Genomic DNA, 13,275 nt, shown 5'->3' with positions numbered 1-13,275 from the left:
GCTGGGAGAAGGTTATGAGGGCGATAGTGCTGGGAGAGTGTTATGAAGGGGAATGTCCTGGAGAAGGTTATGAGGGGCTAAGGGGCTGGGAGAAGGTTATAAGGGGGTCAGGGGCTGGGAGAAGGTTATGAGGGGGTCAGTGCTGGGAGAAGGTTATAAGGGGGTAAGGGGCTGGGAGAAGGTTATAAGGGGGTCAGTGCTGGGAGAGGGTTATGAGGGGGTCAGTGCTGGGAGAAGGTTATAAGGGGGTAAGGGCCTGGGAGAAGGTTATGAGGGGGTAAGGGGCTGGGAGAAGGTTATCAGGGGGCAAGGGGCTGGGAGAAGATTATGAGGGGGTAAGGGGCTGGGAGAAGGTTATAAGGGGGTCAGGGGCTCGGAGAAGGTTATGAGGGGGTAAGGGGCTGGGGAAGGTTAGAAGGGGGTAAGGAGCTGGGAGAAGGTTACAAGGGGGTAAGGGGCTGGGAGAAGGTTATGAGGGGGTAAGGGGTTGGGAGACGGTTATGAGGGGGTAAGGAGCTGGGAGAAGTTTATAAGGGGGTAAGGGGCTGGGAGAAGGTTATAAGGGGGTAAGGGGCTGGGAGAAGGTTAGAAGGGGGTAAGGGGCTGGGAGAAGGTTAGAAGGGGGTAAGGGGCTGGGAGAAGGTTAGAAGGGGGTAAGGGGCTGGGAGAATGTTATAAGGGGGTAAGGAGCTGGGAGAAGGTTAGAAGGGGGTCAGTGCTGGGAGAGGGTTATGAGGAGGTAAGGTCTGGGAGAAGGTTATGAGGGGCACAGTGCTGGGAGAGGGTTATGAGGAGGACAGTGCTGGGAGAGGGTTATGAGGGGGTAAGGGGCTGGGAGAAGGTTATAAGGGGGTAAGGGGCTGGGAGAAGGTTATAAGGGGGTAATGGGCTGGGAGAAGGTTATAAGGGGGTAAGGGGCTGGGAGAAGGTTGTAAGGGGCTGGGAGAAGGTTATGAGGGGTTAAGGGGCTGGGAGAAGGTTACAAGGGGGTAAGGGGCTGGGAGAAGGTTACAAGGGGGTAAGGAGCTGGGAGAAGGGGGTAAGGGGCTGGGAGAAGGTTATAAGGGGGTAAGGGGCTGGGAGAAGGTTAGAAGGGTGTAAGGGGCTGGGAGAAGGTTAGAAGGGGGTAAGGGGCTGGGAGAAGGTTATAAGGGGGTAAGGGGCTGGGAGAAGGTTAGAAGGGGGTAAGGGGCTGGGAGAAGGTTATGAGGGGGTCAGTGCTGGGAGAAGGTTATGAGGGGGTAAGGGGCTGGGAGAAGGTTATGAGGGGGTCAGTGCTGGGAGAAGGTTATGAGGGGGTCAGTGCTGGGAGAAGGTTATGAGGGGGTCAGTGCTGGGAGAAGGTTAGAAGGGGGGTAAGGGGCTGGGAGAAGGTTAGAAGAGGGTTAAGGGGCTGGGAGAAGGTTATAAGGGGGTAAGGGGCTGGGAGAAGGTTACAAGGGGGTAAGGGGCTGGGAGAAGGTTATGAGGGGGTAAGGGGCTGGGAGAACGTTATGAGGGGGTAAGGAGCTGGGAGAAGGTAAGAAGGGGGTAAGGGGCTGGGAGAAGGTTATAAGGGGGTAAGGGGCTGGGAGAAGGTTATGAGGGGGTAAGGGGCTGGGAGAAGGTTATAAGGGGGTAAGGGGCTGGGAGAAGGTTAGAAGGGGGTAAGGGGCTGGGAGAAGGTGATGAGGGGGTCAGTGCTGGGAGAAGGTTATGAGGGGGTCAGTGCTGGGAGAAGGTTATAAGGGGCTGGGAGAAGGTTATGAGGGGGTCAGTGCTGGGAGAAGGTTTTGAGGGGGTCAGTGCTGGGAGAAGGTTATGAGGGGGTCAGTGCTGGGAGAAGGTTACGATGGGGTCAGTGCTGGGAGAAGGTTATGAGGGGGTCAGTGCTGGGAGAAGGTTATGAGGGGGTCAGTGCTGGGAGAAGGTTATGAGGGGGTCAGTGCTGGGAGAAGGTTATGAGGGGGTCAGTGCTGGGAGAAGGTTAGAAGGGGGGTAAGGGGCTGGGAGAAGGTTAGAAGAGGGTTAAGGGGCTGGGAGAAGGTTAGAAGGGGGGTAAGGGGCTGGGAGAAGGTTAGAAGGGGGGTAAGGGGCTGGGAGAAGGTTAGAAGGGGGGTAAGGGGCTGGGAGAAGGGGGGTAAGGGGCTGGGAGAAGGTTATGAGGGGATCAGTGCTGGGAGAAGGTTAGAAGGGGGGTAAGGGGCTGGGAGAAGCTTATAAGGGGGATAGTGCTGGGAGAGTGTTATGAAGGGGTAAGGTCCGGGAGAAGGTTATGAGGGGGTAAGGGGCTGGGAGAAGGTTATATGGGGGTAAGGGGCTGGGAGAAGGTTATGAGAGGGTCAGTGCTGGGAGAAGGTTATGAGGGGGATAGTGCTGGGAGAGTGTTATGAAGGGGTAAGGTCCGGGAGAAGGTTAGGATGGGGTAAGGGGCTGGGAGAAGGTTATAAGGGGGTCAGGGGCTGGGAGAAGGTTATGAGGGGGTCAGTGCTGGGAGAAGGGGGTAAGGGGCTGGGAGAAGGTTATAAGGGGGTCAGTGCTGGGAGAGGGTTATGAGGGGGTCAGTGCTGAGAGAAGGTTATAAGGGGGTAAGGGGCTGGGAGAAGGTTATAAGGGGGTAAGGGGCTGGGAGAAGGTTATAAGGGGGTAAGGGGCTGGGAGAAGGTTATGAGGGGGTAAGGGGCTGGGAGAAGGTTATAAGGGGGCAAGGGGCTGGGAGAAGGTTATGAGGGGGTAAGGGGCTGGGAGAAGGTTATAAGGGGGTCAGGGGCTCAGAGAAGGTTATGAGGGGGTAAGGGGCTGGGAGAAGGTTAGAAGGGGGTAAGGGGCTGGGAGAAGGTTATAAGGGGGTAAGGGGCTGGGAGAAGGTTATAAGGGGGTAAGGGGCTGGTAGAAGGTTATAAGGGGGTAAGGGGCTAGGAGAAGGTTATAAGGGGGTAAGGGGCTGGGAGAAGGTTATAAGGGGATAAGGGGCTGGGAGAAGGTTATAAGGGGGTAAGGGGCTGGGAGAAGGTTATAAGGGGGTAAGGGGCTGGGAGAAGGTTATAAGGGGGTAAAGGGCTAGGAGAAGGTTATAAGGGGGTAAGGGGCTGGGAGAAGGTCATAATGGGGTAAGATGCTGGGAGAAGGTTATAAGGGGGTAAGGGGCTGGGAGAAGGTTATAAGGGGATAAGGGGCTGGGAGAAGGTTATAAGAGGGGTAAGGGGCTGGGAGAAGGTTATAAGGGGGTAAGGGGCTCAGAGAAGGTTATGAGGTGGAAAGGGGCTGGGAGAAGGTTATGAGGGGGGAAAGGGGCTGGGAGAAGGTTAGAAGGGGGTAAGGGGCTGGGAGAAGGTTATAAGGGGGTAAGGGGCTGGGAGAAGGTTATGAGGGGGTAAGGGGCTGGGAGAAGGTTATAAGAGGGTAAGGGGCTGGGAGAAGGTTATAAGGGGGTAAGGGGCTGGGAGAAGGTTAGGAGGGGGTAAGGGGCTGGGAGAAGGTTATAAGGGGGTAAGGGGCTGGGAGAAGGTTACAAGGGGGTAAGGGGCTGGGCGAAGGTCATGAGGCGGTAAGGGGCTGGGAGAAGGTTATGAGGGGGTAAGGGGCTGGGAGAAGGTTATAAGGGGGTAAGGGGCTGGGAGAAGGTTATAAGGGGGATAGTGCTGGGAGAGTGTTATGAAGGGGTAAGGTCCGGGAGAAGGTTATGAGGGGGTAAGGGGCTGGGAGAAGGTTATAATGGGGTAAGGGGCTGGGAGAAGGTTATGAGGGGGTCAGTGCTGGGAGAAGGTTATGAGGGGGATAATGCTGGGAGAGTGTTATGAAGGGGTAAGGTCCGGGAGAAGGTTATGAGGGGGTAAGGGGCTGGGAGAAGGTTAGAAGGGGGTAAGGGTCTGGGAGAAGGGTAAAAGGGGGTCAGTGCTGGGAGAGGGTTATGAGGGGTCAGTGCTGGGAGAAGGTTATTAGGGGGTAAGGGGCTGGGAGAAGGTTGTAAGGGGGTAAGGGGCTGGGAGGAGGTTATAAGGGGGTAAGGGGCTGGGAGAAGGTTATGAGGGGGTAAGGGGCTGGGAGAAGGTTATGAGGGGGTAAGGGGCTGGGAGAAGGTTATAAGGGGGTAAGGAGCTGGGAGAAGGGGGTAAGGGGCTGGGAGAAGGTTATGAGGGGGTAAGGGGCTGGGAGAAGGTTATAAGGGGGTAAGAGGCTGGGAGAAGGTTAGAAGGGGATAAGGGGCTGGGCGTACCTGCAGTTGCCTCCGAGCGTACCTGCTCCTTACCCTAACCTATCTACCTGGGGAAGGCCCTATGGCGCTCTCCCCACTCGGTGCCCTCTCTGGCACTGGGCTACCCGGGTCCGTCCTCCGGATCCTCTGGCCCCACTGAACAACTCTACCGGCTCCCAGAGCCCACCTGCGGCCTCACCTGGCCGACATCCTGACAGTGGCGGAGTGTCCATTTAACCACACACACACACACTAACAGGCCACACGCCCAGCCATTTCCACTTCACTAATGCACCCATCCAAACACCATTCTACCATACGCACCACAGATGCCAATATCCACCACAATTTACCTATACCCTCTACCTACTCTTAAACTACCCTCCCCGGGTATTCGTGAAAGGGGTCCATCCTCCCCATCCACTCCTTCCGCACCAACCACTCCACTCCACATATTCCACACTACTCACTCCACACCATCCATTCCATACTCCATTCCATCTATTCCATTCTCCATATATTCCATACCAGCTATTTCACACAACAATTCTCCATACACTCCATGCTCCATGCTCCATTCACTCCAGACCATCTATTCCATTCAACCATTCTCCATACACCTGTACTTCACTTACACACCTGTGCTCACACACACCTGGTGGCTCTTGCACCCGTCTCTCCTCCAGGACCATTCGCTCCATACAACTCACAATCGCACTTTTCACCATACGCTGCTCAATCACCTCCTTCACACATGCTGCACCATTCACGAGCATTGCCTCTCAATTCCTCACTTCAATATGCTCACCAGCAAGAACTTCCATACGCAATGCCTCATTCAATAAACCACACCACAAACACACTGCATCATCTGATCTACCTGGTTTTCCCTTCTGAAACTCGCGCTTCCCAGTCGCCCCTTATACTACTGCGCTCCCTCGTCGTTATAATCCACCTAATCAATTCTACGTCCCCACTACTTGTACAATGTCACTACTTAATTCTACAGTTACCTATTGTCATCTCTTGGTCCCTATACATTTATGCTAACCCGCCCTCGGCGAGCTTACACTGCCAAACCCCATAAGTCTATAGCTCATGTGCCTGGTTGATGGGAGGGGTGGTGGATTTACCATCCCTCTACATCGGGCATCTCTCACGACCAATTTTGCCCATCCAATTTTTGCCAATCAAAATTTGCCAATCAAATTGCCCATCAAATTTGCCAATCCAATTTGCCAATCATCACTGCCAATCATTTTTACCCATCAAATTTGCCAATCCTATTCACTATTCCCAATTTCGAATCAAAACACTGTCACCATCACAGTCCATTAAACTTGAGCCTCTCGGTGCGTCATTCCATTCTCAAAGTGCGGCTTCGCAAAGCCGAGCAATGAATGCGGGTGGTTCGTCTACCACGGTTGCGTCCGTCCGGCACTCGGTTCAGGGGAGGAGGTTTACTCGGGCCGAGATTCCAAGATCCACCTCGGCGCGGAGCCTTTCGGTCTCCCGCCCGATGGCCCAATCTCGCCTGGCCGGGACGCCGCAACCACAAGGGGGCGCCGTCCCGACCCTTCCTACCTTACCTCGCACCGGGCCGCCCGCTCCGCTTAGCAGAGCGCGGACGCGACCGTGCAGGGCGAGGCCCGGCCCGGATCGTGCACGGCGGTTCTTTTGAAACCGCCGCGATTTTGACCCTCGCCGGTTCCCGCAGTACCCAAAGCCCGGCACGGACCGAGGGCTTGCGTCGGCTAAACGTCGGCCTAACCGCTGCTCCGTTTAACGTCGATGCCTTACTCGCATGCTCACACGCATACGCGACGCCTTTCACACTCACCAAACCAGGTGTCTCCATACACATTGTTATTGCAATTTCTCTTACACACCACCCAGGTACACTCATTCCGCTCACAGACTTCGTTACATACCTGACCACCGCACACCTTGGCACACACTCGTTGTTCGCACACTTCATCAACACACCTCCTCACGCCCACTCCTCGGTTACATCCTCTGTGACAACCATGGGTGTGCACTCTTTTGCACACCCAATCACGCGCTTCAATGTGCCCTCCCGCATCCGCCACCACCAACTCACTCTCAGTGTCACTCTCACCACCACACTCTGTCGTGCATTCACTCTCACTCTCGACAGCACACTCACTCCTTGGCGCACACTTTTTCCTCACGCACACCTCCGTTCCACACCTTTCTTCCCCCGTTACATCCTCCGTAACACTCACCACAGGTGTGCACTCTTCTGCACACCCAATCATCACCGCACACCCTTGCTCACCAATACCTCTCGCACTCTCCATAGTCGGACATCCTTGCACACATCCTCTTTCCACACACTCTGCACCAGTCGCACACCTCACCAGCGGCTTTCACAAACGCCCGGGTCCAGACCAACACCCAAGCTCACTGAATCTCCCCTCACACCATATACATTCCCGAGCAAATCGCCACTCACCTCGGCGCCTCTTCTCCTTCGCTCCTCCTCCGCCACCTGCAAACTCTTTATTTGGTCAGTAAGCACATCATCACGCTGTGAGCACAGACCTTGCACCAATTCCATCACCTCCTCCTTTATCTCCTCCTTAGTCTCCCTCCGTCTCTTCTTAATTTCACTTACCCCCTCTTCCACTTCCTCTAATTTTTGTTTCACCTCCTTTATTTCCCGGTTCGCCCCTTCAATTTCTCCCTCTAAGGCCACCTTGGTCGTTTCTATGTGCGTTCTGACTTCCCGTTCCTTCGTCTCCATCGTCTCCATTGTCTTTGTCACCTCGTCCAACCTCTTTGTCAACCCCTCGTCTACCATCTGACATTCTTTCTTTGTCGCCATTAATTCCTTCTTTATCTCTTTTTGCGTTGCTTTCAACCCCCCTATTACCGCTGTGTTCTTTTCCACCTGCTCCCCTAACTCCTTCTGTCCCACTGTCAGCTGCTCTACTCCCCGCGTCAGGTCTTCTATGCCCCCCTGTAACCTAGCCGTGCTGTTCCTCACCTCTTTCTCCATGCACTCCTCACCCCGCTTTACCTCCTCGCAAACCCCCGCGACCTCTTCGCCCACTCCGCACCCTATATCCAACCCCATCTCTCCCATTTCTTTGGTAGATGCCACCCTCATCTACTCCAAATCATTCCTTTGGGCATCCAATTTACTTTCCAACCCTGTTTTTTACCTCCTCTATCTGATTCCCCATCTGTTTAATTTCCCTGTCGGATTGCTCCCCTATTTCACTCAATTTGCCTTCCATATTGTTTTCTAACCCCTCTAACCCATTCTTCACCCTTTCCATTTGGTTCTCCTGGGTGGCCATCCTATTTTCCAACCCCATTAACCCGTCTTTTAGTTCCCCTATTTGGTTACCCACGTCCTCCAGTTGGCCCCCCAATTTGCCTTCTAGCCCCCCAATTCTGTTACCCAAGTCATTTCTCAATTGCTCACTGGTACCCCTTGCTTCGTCCCTCATTGCTCCAATTTGGCCTCCCATTGCTCCAATTTGGCCTCCCAATTTCTCACTATCAGCCCTCATTCTGCTTTCCATTCCCTCCGTTTTGACTATGAAGGCCTGCATTTGCACCATGAATAGGCCCCAGTCCATCGGTGCCGCGTGCGCGGCTGCCGCGACCATGTGCGCGGCGCCATCTTGTGCCTCTCCTGTAACCTCGTGCGAGGTGCTGCCATCTTGTGCGCCTGGAACCCCCTCTACTGCATCCTCATTGCTGTCCTCCTCCCTGGGGTCCTGGGTTGCCTCTAACCCCTTATTCTCCCCTACTGGCACCCAATCACCTTGATCATCCATGGCACGACTTTAATTTAGGATGTTAACAAAATTTCGGCCGCTCGTAATTTCGACCAAATTTTCAGATGTTTAAAAAATTTGGTTTGGGTCCAAATCCCAACTCCTCGACACCAATTGTTACGGCCAATAGCACAATTGGTGTCCAAAATTTGGTCTAAATAAATTTAGTTCCAGGTTCCAGATCCCACTCGTGACACCAATTGTTACAGATCTCGGTTTCGGCACTCCCCTTACCGAGGGGGGTTTAATCCCCTCGTCTTTTAAGCTGGCCGTCCGAGTCCTGGAACTATCTCGCCACTTCCGGTCAGCGCTGAATAGGGTAGTAGGCCAATTATTCCTATGACCTAAGTACCAGCGCCTTCTGGTAAGCGAGGAAATGAGCCCCGCCTGAGCCGTGACTGTAATGGACACGCCGAGCGAAGCGAGCCACGACTCAGGCCGTTAACAAGAGACTAAACCCGATTATAAAGCGTTGGCCAAATCGTGCCACAGGTATTCAATCGAAAGAAAAGACTAAAGCGATCGGGGAAGAATGAAACCAAAAGGGTAAGAAATAACAGACATTTATTAATTATTTACAAAACCAAAGAAACCAAAGGAGAAACGAAAGCAATATACAGAAGAAGAAGAAGACACAGGGCAAGCCTTAAAACAGTCTTATATTACGACCCCAGACAAACATACACACTCACACGGGGATTGTAGCTGGTAGGGTGGAAGGTCCAGGTGGATGGTCCAGGCGATGGGGTCCAGGCTCCGGTCCCGCGGTGAAAACCCGGCAGGCAGCTTCGCGCGTATCGTTTAACCGCGAGCGGACCCTACGTATAGCGGGGGACTGGGATGTTCCGTACGTAATAAATGAATGGCTTTGCCAAACGCACCCTCTCCAAGGTTCTCTTATAACCCCTTTGCAATGAGCGCCGCCTTAGAGTTCTTTCGCCACTGCCGTGTGCACGCGAGTCCTGTTCAAGAGCGCCGCCGTATGGTTCTTGCGCCAGGGACGTCCCCCGCGCAGTTCTTCCAAAAGGAGCCCCTTGAAAGAAGTCCGTCCAAGGGCTCTTCGCGCGCTCTTTTATAACGCGAGCCAAGATCACTACGCGCTCCTCCGAAACCACGCCCGCCACCGAGCTCATCTCAGCCCTGGTTGGCTCACCGAAAGGGCCACGCCTCGGTCTCGGCGCTCTGCCCCCCTTCTTCTCCGGCTTGACCACGTGCGTAATGGCGGCGAACGCTGCTGGCAACGAAGTAAGAACAATTTGGAGAGGGAGAGCAAAATGGACGGAATGGGGCCTATCTTATTTGATTAATGCAACGCAGATTCAACTATTGGGAACAGGTCCTTAACTGAAAGACATAATAATGAAATAACTACGAAGAGGGCCTGTGGTTCGCTACGTGTTGTTCATGGACTAACTCGGGTGCGATCTTTAACCAGCCAATTGATGGGGATATCTACAGGGGGACATTTACTAAAATTTACTAGTGAAGGTTCTAAAAACCGTAACAATATTTTATTTAGAAAATTGTGAGTTATTTGAAAAAAGTGCAAGGGTCCCAATATTTTTGGCCACGACTGTATACTCTCTTGCTTCCGAGTTTGTTTGAAGAAGAAGATTTTGATATCGCTGATATTTAACATCTGGTTGGGCGTCATTACAATCACACTTTCCCTTTCTTCCCGACTTTGGCTTATCCGGTGCTGTCTTTACAGACCTCCCCGCAGACTGTGCGCACCCCACGGCATTGGGGCAAAGGTGGAGGCAATAACGGTTCTGGGAATTACTTCAGCCTATCGATGCTGCAGGATCCCTGGGCTAACATGGAGCCTGTGCCACTCGGTGGGTCTTCGGAAGGAGCCACCGGGCAAGGTGTGGCCTGCGGGTCAGTGTCGAGTTCAGGAAAACAAAGAGTTCGATACTTCCAGACTGCATGAAGCTGGCGACTCCGGCAGGTTGAATGGCCAAAGAGTTGTGTTACCATTCATGGTTTACAGATGTAACAATTTTGACATTGGCCAACGTTGTCACAGAAACAATTCTGCTTATGTCCTGAGGATATTATTTGCTCAGAAAGTTTAAGATTTGTAGTTTGAGATTGTAGCCTTCCAAGACCCCTCTGGGGATATAAACATTCGCAAGTCGTATAAGTGGCATGTAATGTACAAGCTACCAGTGTTTCGGACATTTCTTTGTGTTCGGACATTTCATTTGAGAAGGTGGAACACATGTGGAAGTTTGCGGCACTGCGAAGTCTGTTTATACTCCCATGTTCTGCAAAACACCAGCAGTTTTTACTCGTTTAAGAGACCATTTGCATTCTTACATGTGAATAACTGGCAGAACTTTTGACTTCCGCCCTTTCCCCTTTTCAAAGCAGCTTGGTGCTTGAGTGGTTCGAGCGTTTTTGCATTTACCAGACTTGTGTGCGTTTGATTCCCGAGACTTCCCAGGCTTTTGACTCCCAGGCGTAGAGTGCGCAAGGAAACATGCGCACTCTGCACCTGGTTGGACTTGTCCATGATTAGATTGGCTACAACAAAATTTAATGACCACTTCTGAATGCCTTGATGCTCTCGCAAGACTATGGGTCTCCACCACCACCACCACCACCACCAATCCCGAAATATTTCCCTCCGACCATCATTACCAATTCCCATTCTGCTTTCCACTCTCTCCCCACTCTCACTCATGTATCATATTTTCTGTTCTGTTTCCTTTCCTCTCCATTCTTCACACTCATTTCCCTCAATCTACACCCCATACGCTCTCTGTTTGTATATTTAAATGACTTGCTTGGAATTAGTTATTTTAGTTACTTTTGTAGTGCTTTGGGTTTTATTTCACGAGAGCGACGAAATATCCAGTACAGTTTGGTGCTTCCTAAATCGAAGACGTCTAATGCTTGGCTGCATTCATTATAATATCTGAGCTTATTTTATTATCAATGATACTTATGTTAACTTTTTACCATGGTCAATGCTGTTTATAAAATTGAAATGCTTCAATTATGATTCTTGTTTCATTTTGAGCGTTCACCGTATTGTTTTACATCTGGGAGAATGCTGCGATTACATGATGGTCAACTTCCACACCAGTGCTTCGCAAAGCGCCCCTCCCTTTGATAAGGGATCGTTTCTCTGTATGCAACTTTAACATGGGGACTGAAAATTCATTTATTGGCTTCTACTGGACGACATCTTCTGCAAATTTCAGAAGTAAATGCGTTGTATGTAATATGTTCCAAATTTCAGCAACGTCCGTTTCCGCATTCTTTGAGTTTTATGAAGAAAACCCTCAAATTTGTGTCCGTTTGATTCATGTTTGAATTTCAATTCACGTTTGTGTCCTTCCGTCAGTCTGTCTGTCTGTCCGCCCAAAATGTGTTGGCGCTCGTATCTCAAATGCTATACATTGAAACTAGCTGAAACTTGGAAAATACATCGGCCAAAAGGTCACATTAATAGTCTATTGGCAGAATCCCCTGAAACGGCTTTCCTTCACCTCAAGGTAGGCAAATCCAACCGAAGGAAATCTCATTTCTTTCCACAAATCTAGGAAGATGTGTGTGTCTCCGCTCAGGAGAGACAGCAAACAATATCTCTACTCTCAAGACTGAACTTTCAAACCTGTCTCCCTCCTCCAAATTTTGGTGGTATCTGGTCAAATCTGTTTCTGGTGTTTGTTCCCCTCCATCCCCTCCCTTACCTCAAATGGCTATACAGCTGACACCGTACGTGAAAAAGGTGAATGCCTCAACTCTGTGTACCCACCTAACACAGTCGAACCCAGCTGCTCCTAGAGTCTGTGTCCTTCTCTCCTGACAAGGTGGAGTAGTCTCTGTCCAACCTCGTCTCTGATTCTGCAACTGGACCGGACGGCATCAGCCCACAGGTCCTAAAATCCTGCTCCGTCTCACCCTCTCTCTGTTCTCTTCACCCTCTCTTTTGCTCAAGGCCATCTAACATCTTCTTTTTTTCTTTTTTTTTTTGTATACAACATCGAGGCTCGTGAAAGAGCGAACATTAATCACACAGAAAGACAAACAGACACACAAAACAAATAACATCGGGAGCGGTAGACAAGATGGGGAGAGAGGGGGAAGGACACAAACACAACATTTGAGAGCAGGGACCGAGAGACATGGAGACATCGAGAGAACTGTGGGAGGGAGAGGGCTTTGGGGGGGAGGCATGGGAAGGGGGGTGGGGGGGTGGGAGAGGTATAAAACATATGGACACTGCCAAGACTTCCAGGAAAGAAGTTGGAATTTCAAACAAGGTGGATCTGGGGTGAATTAGTGGGGGTAGAAAAGATCAAGGTTTTGGATGGGGGAAGATAAGAGATGGTGGTGAACAGCTGTTTTGAAGACCTGGAGGGAGGAGTGTGATTGAAGTGAGTGTGGGAGTTTGTTCCAGAGGTGGGAGAAAAGAGGAATGAAAGAGTGAAGGTGAGCAGAGAGCCGAGATTTCGGCAGTTTAACCATCAGAGGGTGGCTGGCAGATCTTGTGCGACCTGTAGGAATATTTGGGGGACAGAGCACAGAGAGAGCTGGGGGAGCAAGGCCGGAGAGGAGTCGGTGGAAGACAGAAAGACCACCTACCTGCCTGCGGTGAGTGAGTGAAAGGCCCTCAGAGATAGCTTCATCGTGGGAGATTCCAATGATTCTGAAAGCTTTGGATTCAACAGCGTGAAGCCGAGCCAGGTGTGAGGCAGGAGCACCAGCCCATAGGGGAGAACAGTATTCCATTGAGCTGCGGATGAAAGCCTTGTATGTGGTGAGGAGCTCAGGTGTGCCTAGGAAGGACTTCGCACGACGGAGGATGCCCAGTCGGCGACTGGCTTTGGAGGCCAGCTTGGAAATGTGGTTTTCCCAAGAAAGATCATGGCAGATGGTGAGACCCAAAAGCTTGAGCGACAGAACTTCTTGGAGAGGATTGTTGAGAAAGTAGATGGGAGGGTTGTCCAGTCGATCTTTTCGGAGAGACATAGTAAGAGTGTGAGATTTGTCAGGATTGAAAGACATGTTCCACATGTTTGACCAGTCTGTGATTTTGTCCAGGTCTTCAGAGAGTGAGGAGGCTGCAGACTGCCGATCTGAGGGAAGAGGAATGGAGTGGCAGAGAGTGGAGTCATCAGCAAAGAGATACAGAGGATTTTCCAGAGAGTCGGAGAGATCATTGATAAAGACCAGAAAAAGCACAGGGCCCAGCACACTGCCTTGGGGAACTCCAGCCTGAACGGGAAGGGGAGATAAGAGAAATCCATTCAGGGCCACACGTTGACTACGACC

The 13,275-nt window shown here is 51.7% G+C and overlaps 1 long non-coding RNA gene across 1 annotated transcript in view; it reads left to right on the top strand.

Annotated features, from left to right (window-relative positions):
* LOC137434595 (uncharacterized) overlaps nucleotides 1-10,990 on the top strand; it is a 29,314-nt gene extending 18,324 nt beyond the window's left edge. The window contains exon 2 of the long non-coding RNA XR_010985881.2: nucleotides 9,698-10,990. This is a non-coding gene — a long non-coding RNA (uncharacterized LOC137434595). The remainder of the gene's footprint in view (nucleotides 1-9,697) is intronic.
* The last annotated feature ends 2,285 nt before the right edge of the window (nucleotides 10,991-13,275 follow it).

The sequence above is a fragment of the Myxine glutinosa genome, chromosome 10 (genome assembly GCF_964187855.1).
Source record: "Myxine glutinosa chromosome 10, kmMyxGlut1.1, whole genome shotgun sequence".
Lineage (NCBI taxonomy): Eukaryota > Metazoa > Chordata > Myxini > Myxiniformes > Myxinidae > Myxine > Myxine glutinosa.
The sequence above is the reverse complement of the archived record's forward strand: the minus strand, read 5'-3'. Positions and strand labels throughout refer to the sequence as shown.